Raw genomic sequence first — 16890 nt, 5'->3', positions numbered from 1 at the left:
CCAAAAGTGTTAAAGCTCCGACGAACCGACATGCCACTGCAGCATTTCGTTTGATTGTCCGCAATTCGATTTGTTAAATGAGCAATTTGATCTGTCCAACGGGCGATCAGACCTATCAAACGAGGTGAGACGCAAACCAATTCAATATACATTTTACGTGTGTTCGTGTCCTTGCTCATGATATGATACGATCGGATGAGTAGCTGGCGGTAGTGTTTTACGTATTTTAAATATGGCGTCTTGGGCAAGATTTTGAAAGTAGCTTCTATGAGCTGTCACGTCGGTTCGTCGGTGGTTAAAGTGTGACTATAATAATTAAAAAAAAACCCTCAATAAATTGATCATCAGCATTAAAGTTTGTCGTAGTAGTAATTCATTTCAGATTCTTTCCCGAATTCCCTTAGAATACTCGCTGAAATATCTTCGAATTTATTCTAAAATTACCTTGAATTGTCCTCACTTTCCTTATAATAGTCTCTTCAGAACAACATTGGAATTCTCCTCACACTTTTATAGATGCTTCTCAAAATTATCTTGGATCCCTTGGAATTCTTCGCAGAGTACCTTTAGAATTATCCCTATACAACTCTCCTCAAAACTTGTTTGTAATTATCATTAAAATTTTGTAGACAATTATTCAAAGTGTCATAGTACTAAAATTAAGTTACAGTCATGATTTTGTTTCAAACTGAGACCTTGAACGTAACACAATATTTAAATTTTTAAATTTGTCTGTATCTGAAATCACGAAAAGTTCAAGAATATAACAAACTGCCATAGTCGCAAACTCTTAAAACATGCGTCATGTAATCAGCCCGATATCCCAATATCAATCCGTGGATCTCATTGTTTTCTAAATAAATTTCCAAGTTCGGCCAAGACATGGCCAGTAAGGCTTGTACGCGAAAAAAATGCACCATTTTTATCCGTGTGTAACTTTTTTATCCGAGGGTAAAAATTGATGAAAATCTGGGTATAACTAGTTTGGAGTGAATTGTTTACATGTGCAAAATTTCATAACAATCGGTTCAGTGGTTATTGAGATGTCATTGAAACAAGAAGAAAATCGCCGGAGAATTTTGCGCGCCGTCATGGAAAATCCGACTGCGAGCATGAGATGGATCGGAAGACAACTGGGAATCACCCATACAACTGTGTCTCGGGTGGTAAAATCGTTAAAGGAGTCCCAAACGACCGAGCGGCGAGCTGGAAGTGGAAGAAAATCGAAGACAGCTGACCCTGTGAAGGTCCGGAAGGTGTTGGATTATTTCAAGCGTAATCCGAACCTTTCGATTCGCGACGCGGCTCTGAAGACAAAGTGTTCCGCCTGGTTCGTTCAGCAAACCATGAAACGAGCTGGGCTTCGTGTATTCAAGGTCCGGAAAGCACCGAACAACAAAACACGGCGGCCTAATCCCGCGCAAGGAAGCTGTATCGAGAGTGGTTAACGAAACCGATGTGTGTGGTTATAGATGACGAAACCTTCATCAAGGCAGACGCAAAGCAGATACCGGGGCTGGAGTTCTACGTTGCCAAATTACGGTTTGATGTTCCGGAAGACATAAGGAAGAAGAAAGTGGACAAATTCGCCAAAAAATACTTGCTCTGGCAGGCCATATGCCAAAGCGGTAAACTGAGTAAACCGTACATCACAATGGGTACCATCAACAGCGAAATTTACCGCACCGAGTGCCTCCAGAAGCGTCTGTTGCCCTCCCTGCGGTCCCACGGAGGTGAGACATTATTTTGGCCGGACCTGGCATCATACCATTACGCGCGATCGACGTTGGATTGGTACAGAGACAATAACGTTGTTTTTGTACCAAAAACCGCCAACCCCCCAAATTCACCAGAGATTCGTCCGGTGGAAAGATTTTGGGCCATAATGAAGACCAAAGTTCGAAAATCGTCCAAGGTGTTTACGAACGAGCTGGAGTTGAAGAAAGAATGGATGAAAGTGATCAAAAAGGTTGGCTCCACCATTGCACAAAATGTAATGAGGGGTCTTAAGAGAAAGGTGCGGGCTTTCAGCGATGGAAAGGAAATTGAATAAAGTAATTATGCCGAAACATAATCCATATGTATTAGTTAATTCCCTGAAAGTTTCAAGAAAATCCGACTTAAAATACATTTTTGGCGAACACTTTTGTCTGGTGCATTTTTTTTTCGAGTACAGGCCTTAGCATTCAGCCTAGTACTCTTGGAAAACATAACTAACCAAGATAAATTTAAAAACTCTGGGACACTCTTTTTTTTTTTTTGTTAATTATTTTATTTATGCAGACTCAATCGAATAAACTTTACAGAGCCAGGTAATCATTTGCGATATACTTACTCACGGTCTTTTCGAGGTTTGTGGATGGCAATTTTATGGATGGGGATAGAGAAAAGAGTCCAAAGTTCACAACCATATATCAATTGACAGTTGTTGATTGTCAATCGTTCGATTGTCTTTTCAATTGATTGAAACAAAATTGAACAGACTTGATTGAAACTGATTCAATTCAGTGGCGTTTCCTTAACCTCAATCTACCTGTGCACCAACTCTCAAAACATAAAAAAAATATCAAAATATTGCTTGCAATGGATAGATATCGAGTAAACTAGAAGATTAAGTGTATTTTTCTACCGATTCGAATCTGAATATGGCATTAAATCTAGTTTTGAAAGTTGCTGCACAGGTTAAAAGTGAGGTTACGGGACGCCACTGTTCTATTGAATGATATGAAAATTCTGGACAACTTCGAGATTATGTCGTAATTGCTTTTGTAAACTAACACGTCATTTGCCTATTTCTCGCGAATTAAAGCTCAATTTAAAAAAAAACTAACAACACAAACAGGCGGAGGAATGATTCCTAGGTATAGTTTGTTCGCGAGATTTTTCAACACTTTTCACCAGGTTAAAGGATATAACTATCCTTAAAGCTGGTCAAAAGTGTATGCCGGCAATTTACTTTTATTTTTTATTTTAGAACCTAATTAAATTGCACATTGCAAAACTAATTAATTTTACGCATAATTTTTAATAAATTTGCATCTACAGTGAACTCTGTACATCTCGATATTGAAGGGACCATCGAGTTATAGAATTATCGAGTTATAGAATAACAATCCCATAACAAATCGCTATCACAGTAGCCAAGAAATTCCATTTTACTATGGTTCTATAAATCGATATCGAGTTAACGAACATCGAGTTGTGGAGAGTTGAGTATATTTTTTTTTTTTCCTAAATCCAGCCGTTTTCTAGTTATTGCGAATTTTTAAAATAGTTAACCATGTACCTATTTACAATATTTTTGACTTTTTTCGAATGCTAGTCGCAATGTCCAGGAACTAAATGTGTTATCCATGATTGATTATTAAATAACAAACAATTCATTCTCAAACGGCTGTGAAAAAAAAACATGATCATAAAGAAGACACGTGAAAAGTGTCATGCAAATTGGAGAGGGTCGAGTTTGGTCGGTCATTTGGCTTAGAATTGCTCAGTGACGAGTGCGGTAACGAGTCGAACGCCTTCTTGAAGTCGATGTAGGCCATACTGAGGTTCCGCTCGTCTCAGATCAAGCCTGCTAAGGCAGCGGGTTCGATATCTGGACTGGACGAAGAAATCTTTCGGGTTGGACATTTTTTCAACTTCTCTGGACAATAAGAGTACCATTGTGCTTGCCACACAATACACAAATTCATACATTAGTTGGCATAGAAAACTGCGGAAATACTTAAAAGAACACTAAGTTGAGAATAGCCGCCAGCTCGTGCAAGAGCGTCAAAGCTAGGGAAGATGGTTGTACACGCCTACCAAAAAGTGTCCGCAGCGTAAACAAGTTACCTTATCTACCGATCGAACGACAACTAAGAAAAACTAAGAAAACTCCCAACTAACAACTGTGAAAGTACTTAAAGTAGAATCAGTTGAGAACTAGTATGTGTTTCAGTAGAAGCGAAATAAGCCACAGAAGAGAAGAAAACCAGTAATAATTATAGAAGAATGGCGGAAGGAATGATTTCCCTTGTTCTCTTAGAAACCGCCACTGGCTTCGATTAAAACCCACCACACGCAGTATATACTCCCCTAATTAATACCACACCAGAGCGCAAAAATGCACCCATACATCCGTGCGGGTTCCCAATATTAACCATCTCCGTTCCAATTAAGCACACGTTCACTTGCAGCCCAACTCGCTCGCTGCTGCGTTTGATATCGATCGCAAGCAATGTAGCATAATTGGAAGGAGAATGTTTTTAATACGTGGTTGAATCAAACCACCATAAATACGCGAGCGCCAAGTTCAAACTCGATTAAATTAATTAAAAACCAACCTTATCTATCGCTCGCGCGTTCACACTGCCTGCACTTGTTATTTTCGTCCTACACTCGAAAAACTCGGGAACACATGAAAAAGTGAATGGAATAGTAATGTTAATGCTACACGTTAGGCTCTTTCTATTGGCACAAGAGTGTTGATCGTACTTCACTCCACCGAACCTTGAAGACGGTAAACGGTAAACGGTAAAGAGAAGGTCGTTTCAAGTATCTACCACATCTTCCACTAGACTTTGTGTTTAAAACCAAAGTGTCGAAACTGACACAGAAACAAGGCAAAGCAGGTGAAATTTTAAAGTCCCCGGAGAAAACGCTTCTGCCCTTTTCCCATCATTCATTTTTTTCCCCGTGCGAGATTTTATGATGTGAAAGGTCTTGAGCTTGTTGACTACCACCACGCCGGAATATAACGAAGCATGATCGCACTAGAGACAAAGCTCCCTTCTCGATCTTGTCTTTCTCGATTTCTATTCACCACCCACCCAAAAGCTCTCTATGTATACACGGCCGATGAAATCGACTTAAAATTGAGTTGAATTCGACTCAATTTTGCCACAAGTGGATTTGCTTACAAAGTGGGTAAAATTTTCCGAACTTTCCCAGGAAAATCTTCTCGAATATGAGGAAAATCGAGATATTATTGTAGTCCTAGACTGAGTAAAATTTTCGTCGATTTTCCTCATATTAGACAAGTTTTTCCTGGAAAATCTTGGGAACCGTTACTCGCTTTGTGAGCAAATCCACTTTTTGCAAAATTGAGTCGAATTAAACTCAATTTTGAGTTTCTCTCATCGGCCAATTTTAGCCCAGACACCTCAACTTACCCGATTGTTAAGTCCCTCGTCGTTCTTTCCACGCTTCAAAGATGGCGCTCGGATGACGTTGTGCTCGGTGTATGGATTCATTTTACAGTTGAAGCTGATATTCACCACCCAATTCTTGACTTATTCACCTCACTCGCTTAGGAGGCTACTTCGCTCTGGTGGCAATCAATTTTCCGCGCAACCGTTCTCTCTTACCACGTGCGCAGTCTCTCCTTCGCTTTTTCTGTACACCTCTTTTCAACACAATACAACACAAAGGTACCTTAACTTACACACTTGACGTCGCGCAAGAAACACACCAACACCATCACTGCTACAACCGAAAACACAAACAAAGTGGATTAATATTTTCCGCTAATTTATTCCACCGGCTTTTTGATCGCGTGTCGTTACTCCGATGGACACCTTATTTTCGCCTCAAAGCGGCCAAAAAAAATTTGAATTTCAAGTATCACACAACTCGCTCCTCTCGTCGAGTGCCATTATGGCTAATTTTACCCATCGTATTTCTAATGCGATGCGCTGTCAAAAGCTAACTCCGTTTGTCCCATTAATGTTTACATTTTTCACCACAAAGCAACGGTTTCCGCGCTGTCGACGTCGTCGTCGTTGATCGTGCGAAGCAACTGCTACCCGGGTCCGGTGCTGTCACCTTTCCCAAATGAGGCAAATTTGATCCATTTGGCACAGACTGACTAACGGGGAGACGGTTTTCAGGGGTCCACTCGATGGCGAATCTAACGACAAACTGATAGAATCAAAACACTGATCGTCACACACGGAGCGGCAGAGGGCAGATGATTACGTGGTGGGGTAGGATCTAATTTGATCAAGCTGTAGCCCGTTTCTGGAAAAGAGAAGATAGAAGAAAAAAAATCCATGTTATTCAATACTGCCACTGTCCATCGCATGCTCGTTAATTGATTCGGTTTTTATAGTGCTATATTGTGTTGGGAGAGGCAGAACTAATTTCCGGTTGGAATTGGTTCTAAGACTATGGGTCCTTTGGTTAAGGAAAAAAAATAATACGGGAAACTTAAATGTTGACTTAGGATTCGTGAGAAACGGAAAACACTGTAAATACATTTAAAAATAGCTGACATCCAATGCTTTCAAACCGTACCCTATAACAGGAAATAAGAAATACTGAAAAAATAGGCTTGGCTCCGTAATGTTTTTGTGGTGCTCGATCCTACGATCAGATTAAGGTAAAAGTAACTTGAATAGGCCAATATGGTTGCCAGAGTATTTTTTGTATCAATAATTGACTAAAATTAAAAAAAATAAAAAAAAATTACAAATAATTGAGTTTAAAATAACGGATAATCGAATCGGACCTGTATTTAAATAAAAAAACAAAAGCAACCATCTCTAACTAAAAGCTCAAATCTAATTTGAAATAAGAAAGAATCCAGACCCATAATTTGTTATACTTTTGATTCAGTTGTTGATACAAAGACATTTATTTTTTATTTTTTTATTTTTCATAATTCTGGTACTGGTGAAAGTATGGAACACGGATATTGAAACATTAATGATGCAGAAATAGCAAATGAAATCTATGCTTCAAAGTTAGAAAAAAAAAAATAGAGTACAACTCAAAGCATCCAAAAAGATTTATTTTTAAAATATATAGGGGAAATGACGGCGTCGGCATGACAGACTATTTTCGGCAACACAAATTGAAACACTATTTTCACTGGATTTTCTTACGAAAACACTTCGCTGAATGCATGCAAACGATTCTTTATGCTTTCAGATTCAATTTGACTATATTTTTGCCACTGAGAAAAAGCTATTTAGCAAGGTTTTCTTGAAATGCAACACACGCACTACAAATTGTAGCTGATTTCGAGTTGCCGATAATAGAACAGCAGATTTACATGCAGTTCAAATGGAACGGTTGCCGAAGAAAAAATGGTTGCCGACAATACTCGCTCTCACTAGAGAAGATTGGAGCTTTGTAAAAGCGTTTCAAAACAGTTTTTGACAATTCTTTCGACTGAAATTGTTAGAGCAGCTGGCAGCAAAAGATTGTAAACAAACCAATACTGCATATGTTTGCGTTCTTTAGAGAAAAAGGCTATAGAAAGAAGGTCGCTGCTTAGGTTGCCGAGAATACGTAAATTCCCCTATTATGTTTTCATATTATATTCCTAATATTTAATAACTTCACAGAGTCATGAAAATTTAGTCATAATCAAAAGTCATAATCATAAGATTTTTGTTAAAAGATGAACCAGCATTCGGCTGAAAATTTCTTTCATAAAGACAACCAAACCAAAACTCGATTTTTGTGAAAATCAGATTCAAATAATTTAAAAATCAACATCTATTTTTCTACACACCTATCTATCTATCTATCTAGCAATCTATCAATCCATCAACCTATCAACCTATCAACCTATCAATCTATCAACCTATCAACCTATCAATCTATCAACCTATCAATCTATCAATCTATCAATCTATCAATCTATCAATCTATCAATCTATCAATCTATCAATCTATCAATCTATCAATCTATCAATCTATCAATCTATCAATCTATCAATCTATCAATCTATCAACCTATCAATCTATCAATTTATCAATCTATCAATCTATCCATCAATATTCCTCCCAAATTCTTAAAAACAACTGAATATGCTATTGCTGTATAACCTATCAAAATGCAAGAAACATCTGAAATGTTTACTGATCGATTTTTAAATATGATTGCTTGAGTTTTGTTCCCATTTCATTGTAAGCCGTTTGTTACACTCCACTCACAATTTTTTTAAATATCCGCATCATACAATATTTTGTATATTTTCGACTGTCCCTGAGACGTATAACTGAACATCATCAGCATTAATGAACATGGAAAATAACAGTGGACCCAGAACAGATCCTTGTTACATTCAAAAATTTTGATTGCGTTCGTCCCGTAAGATATTAAGAAAGTAAGTAAGTTTACAGAAGTTTATCGAGATAGAATAAGCTACGTAGTATACGACATAACAATTTGTGGTTGATAGAATCGAAAGTTTACTAATATCCAAAAGAACTAGAACTGTTAGATTACGTTTGTCAAGTGCAGTTTTTATATCGTTTTCTATTTAAATCAAAGCTGTTTTAGTACTGCAATTTTTACGATATCCAGATTGAAAAGGACATAATAACGTATTATGAATCCGATAATGTTTAGTTGTTTTGTCGGAAGACTTTTAAACATTTTAGAAATAGCTGATAGGAATTACTATCTATCCTGCTAAGTATATCAATCTATCCTTATAAGTATATCTAACTGCTAATTCTATCTATCTATCCTGCTAAGTCTATCTATCTACCCTGCTAAATCTATCTATCTATCCTGCTAAGTCTATCTATCTATCCTGCTAAGTCTATCTATGTATCCTGTAAGTCTATCTATCTATCCTGGTAAGTCTATCTATCTATCCTCTATAAGTCTTTCTAACTTATTGCTAAGTCTATATAACTTATTGCTAAGACCATCTAACTTACTGCTTAGTCCCAGGAACCAGTGGCGACGCCGTAACCTCAATCTACCTGTTCAACAACTCTGAAAACTTAATAAAATTTAAAAATATTGCATCCAATGGATACAAATCAGTGAAACTAGAAGACTTTATGCCTTTTGAAACAGATTTAAATGTAGACAGGACCTTTAATAACATTTTCAAAGTTGTTGACCAGGTAAAAAGTGAGGTAACGCGACACCACTGCCAGGAACCTAACAAATTACAACTCCTAGAGCCATAACATGTATGTCCTTTCTGAGATTTTGGTTAGATCCATGCCAAATGACGAATCGATCAGACTCGACCTGCTTCGATTTGCATGAAGCTTTTTTTTGCATTCTGCATTTTTTTGTTAGATGGCGTATTCGACATTTTTCAATAAATCGTGAAAAAACAAACACAGTAAAAAAAAATTGAGAAACATTTAAATATTCTTTAAAAAAATTAAAGTTCCAAAATTTACAAACTCCCCAAAATATTTTCTTTTTTTTTATTTTGTAACTTCCTGTACAATTATCTTAGTTTAAGATCTTGCAAATGTTCCGAGTCTCAGAATGTATCAAACTAAAACTTTTTATGGAATCTAGGTATGATAAAAGGTCAAGTGGTTGAAAGATCGCATGGACAAAAGGTCGAATGAAACTTAAAGGGACAACAAGTTTAATGGACAAATGTTCGAATTGGACAAAAGGTCGAATGAACAAAAGGCCAAAAAGACAAAGGATAGAATGGACAAAAGGTAGAAAAGGACAAAGTACCTAAAGATCGAAAAATTAATATACTGAGTTAAACAAGTAAATCAAACATAGACTTAAATCAGTCCAACTGAAATGCTCGTGGGTAGATCACCTTTTCGTGGTACGTTACGGGATGTAAGATCTACCACCAATTCCTAGTCCTAACTTCTTCAAACTAGGGGAACAGGATTTTTCAGTAATCAAAGGAACACATCTTAGTCCTTGTTACTTTTTATGCCTTGTTGATAGTGATAAGTCCTCGGGTTGCCTGGACCGAGGATGATCTTGAAACAATGGAAAAAATGAGTTAGTTAGTCTTCATCTATGTGATTCCTAATCTTCTAATCGTTGTTCCCTAGTTTGAAGTGGTTAAGACTAGGGTTCTGATGCATGGTCATTATCGGTGTCATAGCTTGTTTTTGTTGTTAAGGAATCCAATTTTGACTGACAAAGGGGCGCGCCTTTGGAGGGTGTTCCAAGTCCGAAGGGTATAAATAGCGGAACCTTTCAGTCCGCATCGTGCTCTCTTGCCGTGCGGATCTATTTGCTTTTTGCTGAAGGAAGTGTTACTACTACCTAAAGCTACAACAAATTTAAACAGCACTTTTCAGTGCTCAACCTGTAAAAATTTTCTACCTTGTTCAACTCTTATTCCTCTTCGATCCTTGTTTGGACCCTACCCGAGGTAATCCTTCTTGGATATCGATTTGGAAAATTCCTCTTCGATCCTTCAGATTCTTATAGTAATCTGCTTGGAAATCGATTTGGATAAAAATTTACTGCCGCCATGGCGCCTAAACGCAAAAGAAAGGGGCAAACTCTTGACCCCCCTTCTGATGAAATTAATTTGAGTAATCAATTTGATTTGCTCACGGATGATGAGAATGATCCATCATCCAAGAAAAATTCTAGTAAACTTTCCCGGCTTAATGCCAAGAAGGAAAAGATTCCCCCTATTGTGATAACCACTACCGATTTCCATGCTCTTCGCATGGAACTTTTGAATTTCGTGAAAGTTAAGTTTTCACTACAAATTGGACGTCGGGGTGAATGCCGTGTATTGGCTGAAACCTTGGACGGATTTAAATGTCTTCTCAAGTATCTTACTGAGAAGAAGCACAAATTTTTTACTTACGACACCAAAACTGAACGTGTGTTCAAGGTTGTCATGAAAGGACTGCCCAGTGGTGAATCCCTGGATCAGATCAAAGATGAACTGGCAAAATTACTTGGAGTTGTGCCACTCCAAGTAATCAAAATGAAAATGAAATCCCGTCCTGGCGATTCGCGCAACGGGATTTCTAATGATTTTTATTTAGTTCACTTCAAGTCTAGTGAACTAAACAACCTTAAGGCCTTAGAAAAAGCTAGCCTTATGCTCCATGTCCGAGTGAAATGGGAACACTTCAGGAAGACTGGAGGAAATTTCCAAAACCTCACCCAGTGCCGTAAGTGCCAGGGATGGGGTCACGGAACTAAAAATTGCTACATGCCAGCTAAATGCATGAATTGTGGTGATTCCTCTCACGCAAAGGACGACTGTCCTGTGAAGGAAGATCCTAAGAAATTTAAATGTTCAAATTGTGGTGAAAACCACAAATCCAATTTTTGGGAATGTAAGACTCGCAAAGCGATCCTACAATCTCGTTCTAACCGTCAGGTAGGAAACGCTCCACGTTTCCGACCAGGTACAAATTCCTCTGCTGTTAACAACGGTCAGCGAGGAACAAATTCTACATTCGTACCCGTAGGTACAAATATCTCCCCTGCTTCAAATGTTTCATCTGTACCTACTCCCCTCGCTTCTAACAATGTTCAGCGAGTTAATGGAGCTACCTATGCTGCTATTGCAGCGGGTAGAAATCAAAATACTAACCAACGTTCTAACGGAAATTTTGACAATTTTGACTTAGGAAGCATTACTGCCCCCAAAATGGAATTTTTACAGAATTCATTAATTGACATGATTTCTGATATGCTTAAATCTAACTCCATGTTTGATGCTATTCAAACTGGAGTAAAATTTGCAAATAATATTGTCATGACTTTAAAATTCAGTAATGGATTTTAAAGCATTAAATATTGTAAATTGGAATGCTCGATCTCTTAAAGATAATGAAGACGAGCTATTTAACTTTTTACGAGTTCATAACGTGCATATTGCCGTTATAACTGAAACGTTCCTTAAACCTGCCCATAAGGTTAAGAAGGACGCAAATTACTTGATTTATAGAAATGATCGTCTTGATGGACCCTGTGGTGGCGTTGCCATCATTATTCATAGACAAATCAAACATAAAATTCTTTCTTCATTTGAAACCAAAGTTTTTGAAACTTTGGGAGTTTCTGTTGAAACAAAATTTGGACAACTTACGTTTATAGCTGCCTATTTGCCATTCCAATGCGTAGGCCAGCAAAAGAATTTTCTCAAGGGTGACCTCCAGAAACTTACCCGTCATAGGTCTAAATTCTTCATTATTGGTGATTTTAATGCAAAACACCGCTCATGGAATAATGCTCAAAGCAATTCCAATGGTAATATTCTGTTTGATGATTGTTCTGCAGGTTATTACACTATTCAATATCCAAACAGCCCAACATGCTTTTCTTCTGCAAGAAATCCCTCCACTATTGATTTGGTCTTAACTGATTCATGTCAACTTTGTAGCCAATTGGTTACCCATGCTGACTTCGGTTCTGATCACCTTCCAGTAACTTTTGAAATATCCCAAGAAATAATTTGTAATCCCAACAGCTCTACTTTCAATTACCATAGAGCTGATTGGGAGCAGTATCGAACATTTATGGAATATAACTTCGATCCAAACATTCATTTGCAAACCAAAGATGAAATTAATTACGCTCTTGAATCTCTGACTACTTCTATAGTTGAAGCAAGAGCTGCCTCAGTACCAAAATGCGAGGTTAAATTCGATTCAATTATAATAGACGATGATCTTCAGCTCTTGATCCGTCTTAAAAATGTCCGTAGGAGACAATATCAAAGAACACGCGATCCTGCCATGAAAGTTATCTGGCGGGATTTGCAAAAACAAATTAAAAAGCGATTCTCTGCCCTGAGGAACAAAACTTTTGAAAATAATATTTCTAAATTAGACCCGAGTTCCAAACCCTTTTGGAAACTCACAAAAATTTTGAAAAAACCTCAAAAGCCTATTCCAGCGCTTAAAGAAGGTGGTAAAATTTTGATCACAAATTTGGAAAAAGCTCAGAAACTTGCTAAGCAATTCGAGAGTTCCCATAATTTCAGTTTGGGTCTTACTAGTCCTATTGAGAATCAGGTTGCTCGGGATTTTCTGAATATTTTCTCTCGGGAAAATATTTTTGATGATTCCTGGGGGACTGATTTGGACGAAGTAAGGTCTATAACTAAAAATTTTCAAAATATGAAAGCTCCAGGTGATGATGGAATTTTCTATATCCTCATCAAAAAACTCCCAGAGAGTACCTTGTCTTTCTTGGTAAAATTATTTAACAGATGTTTCCATTTGGCATACTTTCCTGATAAATGGAAAAATGCAAAAGTTGTTCCAATTTTGAAGCCGGATAAAAATCCAGCTGAAGCTTCTAGCTACCGCCCAATAAGTTTGCTTTCTTCAATAAGTAAACTTTTTGAAAAGATAATTTTGAATAGAATGATGCTTCACATCAATACGAACTCAATTTTTGCAGATGAGCAGTTTGGATTTCGCCATGGGCATTCAACTACTCATCAACTCTTAAGAGTTAACAATTTAATTCGTTCAAACAAATCTGAAGGCCACTCGACTGGAGTTGCTCTTCTAGACATAGAAAAAGCATTCGACAGTGTTTGGCATGAAGGTTTGATTGCTAAATTGAAAAAGTTTAATTTTCCACTTTATATTATTAAATTAGTTCAAAATTATTTAACTGACAGAACTCTGCAGGTAAATTATCAAAATTCCAAATCTAATCGACTACCTGTTAGAGCAGGAGTTCCTCAGGGTAGCATTCTTGGGCCTATATTGTATAACATTTTCACTTCGGACCTCCCTGATTTGCCTCAGGGTTGCCACAAATCTTTGTTCGCAGATGACACAGGCATTTCCGCTAAAGGAAGAAGTCTTCGTGTTATTTGCAGCAGACTTCAGAAAAGTTTAGATATTTTCTCTTCTTATTTACAAAAATGGAAGATTTCTCCCAACGCTTCCAAAACTCAACTTATAATATTTCCACACAAGCCTAGAGCTTCGTTTTTGAAACCTAGTAGTAGTCACATAGTCACTATGAACGGAGTTCCTATTTCCTGGTCAAACCAAGTAAAATATCTTGGATTAATACTTGACCAAAAATTAACTTTTAAAGATCACATTGAGGGCATTCAAGCTAAATGTAACAAATATATTAAATGTTTGTATCCTCTTATAAACAGGAAATCCAAACTTTGCCTGACGAATAAACTTCTAATATTTAAACAAGTTTTTAGACCGGCCATGCTTTACGCTGTGCCAATATGGTCTTGTTGTTGCACTACCAGGAAAAAAGCACTTCAAAGGATTCAGAACAAAATTCTGAAAATGATTTTGAAGTTGCCTCCCTGGTACAGTACAACCGAAGTACATAGAATTTCGAATGTTGAGACTTTAGCACAAATGTCCAACAAAATAATTAATAATTTCAGGCAAAAATCGTTGCAATCCTCAATTGCAACGATTAATTCCCTTTATACTTAGATAAGATTTAGTTTTAGTTTTTAGTTTTAAGATATCAATTGTTATACTGACATGCAGGTTAAAAAACCTGTTTAAAATACTGAATTGCCAAGACATGAACAATGTAAAAACACTTAGATATATATCATAACAATTAAGGCTGGTACGTTACTGCAGTAACTGGAGCACCTAGGTTAAAATGAAATGTAATTTATTTTGAATTTGGAACAAATAAAGAGTTAAAAAAAAAAAAAAAAAAAAAAGCGGAACCTTTCAGTTAGAATCGATTCCTTGCGATGAAGGCAAGAATGACAACTGTATCAAAACCGAATACTTCATCATTTCTCAATAGTGATGGAGTAATACGACATGCACTAAACTAAGGACACGGGATATACTACAATAGATCAAATTACTGGTCGCAGTGGTGTTATGTCCCGAACAGAGGAAAAAAAAAAAAAAAAAAAACTGGAATGCTCAAAAGTCACTTGCCTCTTTTGCAGTAAAATCCTTATTTAAAGCTTAAGCAGTTTTTTAAGAGATTGAAGCTAGTGAACAATCCATTTATTTTCTAAACATTCATTAAAAAAAAAACTCCACCTTCTGTAGATTCGAATCTTTGTACACTTCGGTATTTTGTATCCCAAATTTTTATTCGAACTTTTGTCCCCAACCTTTTGTTCATTTCGATTGTTTCTATAACCTCTACTCAATAAAACCTTTCGTCCCTTCGACCTTTTGTCGCATGTGTCAGACGAACCAGCCAACGGCTGAAAGTCTCTATAATAAAGAAATCAATCAATCTTTTGCTCCATTACGTTTCTTTGACATCTACTCAATAAAACCCTTCGTCCCTTCGACCTTTTGTCCATTCAACCTTTTGTCTTTCGACTTTTTCTATGTTTCTATGAAAAGTTGTCTAGAGCCAGAGAGATAGATCAATATTGTTTTTTCGGCCTTTCGTCTATTCGGCCTTTTATCCATCCAGCCTTTTGTCCTTTGGCCTTTGTGCAATACGGCATTTTGTCTTTTTCGACTCTTTATCCATTCCGGCCTTTTGTCTTTTACGACAATTTACCCATTAGATCTTTCACTAATTCACCTTTTGTCCATTTCAATAATTTGTCCATTCGAGCTTTCGTCTCCCTAATATTCATTCGACAATGAGTCTTTTTGACCTTTTATCCCTTCGCCCATTTTTGTCCTTTAATCTTATGTCCGTTTCGAAATTTCGTTCTATCTGTTCTTTTGTCCATTTCGACATTTTGTCGATTTGACCATTTGTCCTGTTCGATTTTTTTTAATCGACCTTTTAGATTATTTGTTATCTGTTCGTTCTTTTATGCTTCGATTTCTTTCGACATTTGTCTCTTCGACCAATGCTCCTTCAAATTTTGGTTGATTTCCATCTTTTCTCAATTTAAATTTCATTTAACCATTTATTGTATATTCTATCTTTTGAGCTTGGGTATTTTGTTCATTGATGTTCTGTACCTAGACCTTTTATCTTAAATTCCATGAAAAGTTGTCCAGACCCTTAGAGCTTGATCGGCTCCACCAAAAATAATTCTACCTTTTATTCTTTTAGACATTTTTCCATTCAGACCTTTGGTCCATGTTCAAATATTGCCCATTCGACATTTTATTGATTTATTCTTCCAACATGTGTCCGTTTGGACATTTTGTTCTTTTCGATATTTTTACCTTTCCCTTTTAAACCTTTAGGGTGGGTGAGCCAGTAGTGGAGGAACTAAGCAGATTTATTTATTAAAAAATAACTAAACGATGTACATACTATTTGCTTACGTAAATCTATAGCTTTCAATATCTATTTTACATGAAAAATGTTCCATCGTAATTAAATTGTATACATTTTTCGAAAACTTGTCCTCCATTAATAGGAACACTGTTCCAGTAGTAGTGTTATTTGCTAACTTTGGTTCCTAGAATAGTGGAACGTATTGGTTTCTTATGGGTTCCACTATTATAGGAACACTACCGCAACTATAGGTGCAAAGGAGTCAAAATTTTAAGGAAAATCATTTGTTTTCCGCCATTTTTCGGCTAATTTTAAGTTTGCAAAATGCAAATCTGTTTCATTTTAGGAGAGCTACCGATAGAAAATAACCTTATCCGGTTTCCCTCATTATTCCGGCACAACCCCCATACCGCAACTATAGGTACACCACTATTACTGGAACACCTACCTTATTTAATTTGACCTTTGCCCATTTCAGTATTTTTTTCTTGCGAGCTTTTGCCTCCCTTTCGATTTATAGTTCTTTCGACCCTTTGTCCGTTCGAACTTTTGTCCTTCGATTTTGACTTTCTACCATTCATTCGTCCAATCTTTTGTGTTTCGACCTTTTCGACATTCTACTCATCAGTTTTATAAATTCGTCCTTCTGTCTATTTCAATTTGTCCAGTCAACAAGTTGAACCTTTTTTTTGTCCTTTCGACCTTTTGTTCATTCGACTTTTCCCCTTTGAAATTTTTGTATTTAGAGATTCTAAACAGAAGCTTGCTCCCCTCCACATAAAAAGAATCAGTAAACTACTGTAGGTACGGGAACAAACCTATACATTCCATGAAAAGTTAGATCAAGATCAATTTTTCCACTCCAAATCATTCGACCTTCTGTCCTATTCGATAACTTTTCAATCCCAGTAGGTCGTTCCCTTAACTTGACTTTTTCGTAGTTCTAGAATCTTGAATATTCAAAATCACAAAAAAAAATTCTAGATTATGGCTCAAGTTTGATTCTGGTGACTTCCCCG

The sequence above is a fragment of the Ochlerotatus camptorhynchus genome, unplaced genomic scaffold (genome assembly GCF_037179485.1).
Source record: "Ochlerotatus camptorhynchus isolate MF236.1 unplaced genomic scaffold, CSIRO-AGI_Acam_v1.1 ptg000274l, whole genome shotgun sequence".
Taxonomy (NCBI): Eukaryota; Metazoa; Arthropoda; class Insecta; order Diptera; family Culicidae; genus Ochlerotatus; species Ochlerotatus camptorhynchus.
This window is presented reverse-complemented; position numbering follows the sequence as displayed.